Source organism: Ornithodoros turicata, chromosome 10 (genome assembly GCF_037126465.1).
Source record: "Ornithodoros turicata isolate Travis chromosome 10, ASM3712646v1, whole genome shotgun sequence".
Lineage (NCBI taxonomy): Eukaryota > Metazoa > Arthropoda > Arachnida > Ixodida > Argasidae > Ornithodoros > Ornithodoros turicata.
The window spans coordinates 8337737-8340438 of record NC_088210.1 but is presented as its reverse complement, the minus strand read 5'-3'; the positions used below and the strand labels follow the sequence as shown (position 1 = coordinate 8340438).

General features: G+C 47.9%; 1 long non-coding RNA gene across 1 annotated transcript; it reads left to right on the top strand.

Annotated features, from left to right (window-relative positions):
• Positions 1-774: 774 nt before the first annotated feature.
• LOC135369992 (uncharacterized) lies at positions 775-1452 on the top strand. Its single transcript, XR_010415173.1, has 3 exons — positions 775-854; positions 935-1018; positions 1315-1452. It is a non-coding gene; the product is annotated as an uncharacterized LOC135369992 (long non-coding RNA).
• The last annotated feature ends 1250 nt before the right edge of the window (positions 1453-2702 follow it).

Here is a 2702-nt window from a genome sequence, read left to right as displayed (position 1 = left end):
ATGCAGGGAAACTTCAGGGGAAGCCCACTTTAGGGGGGGGGGTAGTCCGTATTTCCCGAATAGTCCGATAAATTGCGCGCCAAACGTAGGAGTTCGAATTCCGGATTCCGCGATATGTCGCGGAAAATCCGGGGACTTAACAATAAACTACAAAAGGCACAACTGTGCTAGAAGGAAAAGAAGCAAATTGGGAGGAGTGACTGTGTTGGTGGCAACGAACATGACAGGCACGGAAAAGCTTCTAATTTTCGTTATTGGAAACTCACTGGAAGCCGCGGTGTTTCAAATACATCAGCACGGTTCCCACGCGAGTACGCTACCAACCGGAATTAAGCTTGGATGACAGCTGAGCTGTTCAGACAGTGGTTGGTGAGGCTGGACAATAAGATGAAGCTCAGCATAAGCGGAAAGTGCTGCTCATAGTCATCAACTACTCGTTACACAAGGTTGGCATGGAGCTAAAGGCTGTTGAGCTTGTGTTCCTTCCAGCCAACACTTACAGCCGACGGATCAGAACGTCATCAAGAACAAAGTCGTTCTGCAAACTCCACATCGCACCATCTTGCGCAACTACTCCGTAGCGCGCTGCTCGTGCGTGCAAAGGAACAGCAACTATTGCAAACTGTTTTCGCCACCGTGGATTTGTTGCCCCAAGTTAAACAAGCCTGGATGAAGACAGCCTGCAGGAGTCCGACCCTGAGACAGAAAAGATAGTTCCTGCATGCAGCCGTGAGTGACGTACTCCGAGGTGTTAGCTCCAGACTACATTGACGCACAGTTCCAAGATGGTTGTGCGGATCTCCGTTGAAGACAAACCGACAGAAGATGGACCTGCAGACAGCGACGCGGATGAGGTACGTAGGGGAGGAGGCGCCAGTGCGGCCGTTAAAAACGGAGGTCATGGCTGCACTGAAAGTACTTTTTTTTTCTTCAGCGTTGAGTAAGCCCAAGATTAAGCACTACGGCACATGCGTGAACCTGAACAAAACTTGACCGTGCTTAGCTTTAACAGTCAAAGGTAACAGTCATTAACTGATTTCTTTCACGACTTTTTTTTTTTTTTTGTTTTACTGTTCCTCACCCACTGATGGCCTCGCATGTCTCAGCCTTTCGTTAGTTCGAACTTCGCCTGATTCGAACCTTTTTTCACTCCCTGGCGAGATTCGAATTAACGAGCTTTTACTGTACCATGTAGTGTGAATACATAGCCCCATATATGAATGTATGAAAGTTCTCATTCACGAAAGCAAGCTGATGCTCGTGTCGTGGGCTGAATGAAGCTCCCTGTAACTTAATGTATATTTCCCAACACAGAGAAGGACGCTCGCTTGATGACGATGTGGCTTGCACAGGGAGACACTGCCGAGAACTGCGCTGAGAGGCTGCTGAAAACTGCGCTGGCTGCAACTCTACTGCAACCGTTTACGCTAATATAGCATCCAGTGCCTTCTCCTTCACATGGGGAGGAGATTCTTGGACTGCATCATGTCTGCCATCTTTCACTGACTTGCCTTTAAGCTCCTCCTTCTCATAAATGTTGAAAGCCGATCTTGCCACTTACCAAGACCAGACGTCGAACCCAGTCGTTGTGCATAGTGTTGTGCCACACATGTTCCAGAGGTTTTGGCGCAGTACAAAATACATACTTCCACGTGGCACTTCTCCTTTTTGCCGTTGGCTTGTCAAGCATCCCGTCGTCCTCCACATGAACCACACTGCAGCAGTGCGGGACTGCAGAACTTCCGTATCGAACACACACACACACACTATGACGACAATGATGAATAGACAAATTCCATTGCAAATAGAGTTCGAACAGAGCAAACTATTCCACCCATATTTGAAATTTCAAATATTTGCCCAGCTCTATATATTTTGCTCTTAACTATAAGGACCGTGCGACACCTACAGGGGGCGCGCTGCTCCGTCGCGACAGCGCCGCCAGTGGCGGTCTTGGACGTATCCGACGTGATACCACGCCGCCCGTTCTATGCATTCTCAAGTGGAACCGTAGCTTGCGTGGCGACCTCCGTAATTAGAAGGGCTAATTTTCGAAGTGCAAATAATGTGGAACCTTTCTGGGGCGCGAACGAAGAGAGTGGAGACAAACTGCACAGAAGCAACCACCGTATTTATAATGCACCTAAGCGTACGGAAGGAGAACAGCCACTCGCGTCCGCCCGGTCAAAACACCTGTAAGTGATACGTCGAGAGGATGGTTATTTGACTCCTCACAAACTGGCTTGCTAGCGAAGGCTATATACGTCTATTCCTCTGACTCCAGCCATTTGTAATATCATGTTTTTGACTGAGTCTTGTATTCCTTTCGTCGTCTTTGCACACACATAGCTTCGTCACTGAAATTTACATCGTGCGTCCGTTTTATCCATACAAATAAACACGTGGGGTCACAACTTATTGCCTGAACTTGTACTGCAGTTTTTCCAGTATCTTCAGATACAGTAACTCTAGAGAGATCCTCAAAGAAGAAAGTATATGAGTTTTTACCTCGGCTACCGCCGTAAGCTTGCGGGACGACAGCTGTGAAATGGTCGGTGAGTAAATACTAAACCCTTTGGACAACGTAGAACTTCTGTTCTCACTGTGAGACTCGTCATACCGGGAGCAATATCGGCTCTGGGCACTGGCGATGAAACACCTCAATCATTATCTCGAAATAGGTTGCCGTTTGGTCGGTGCAT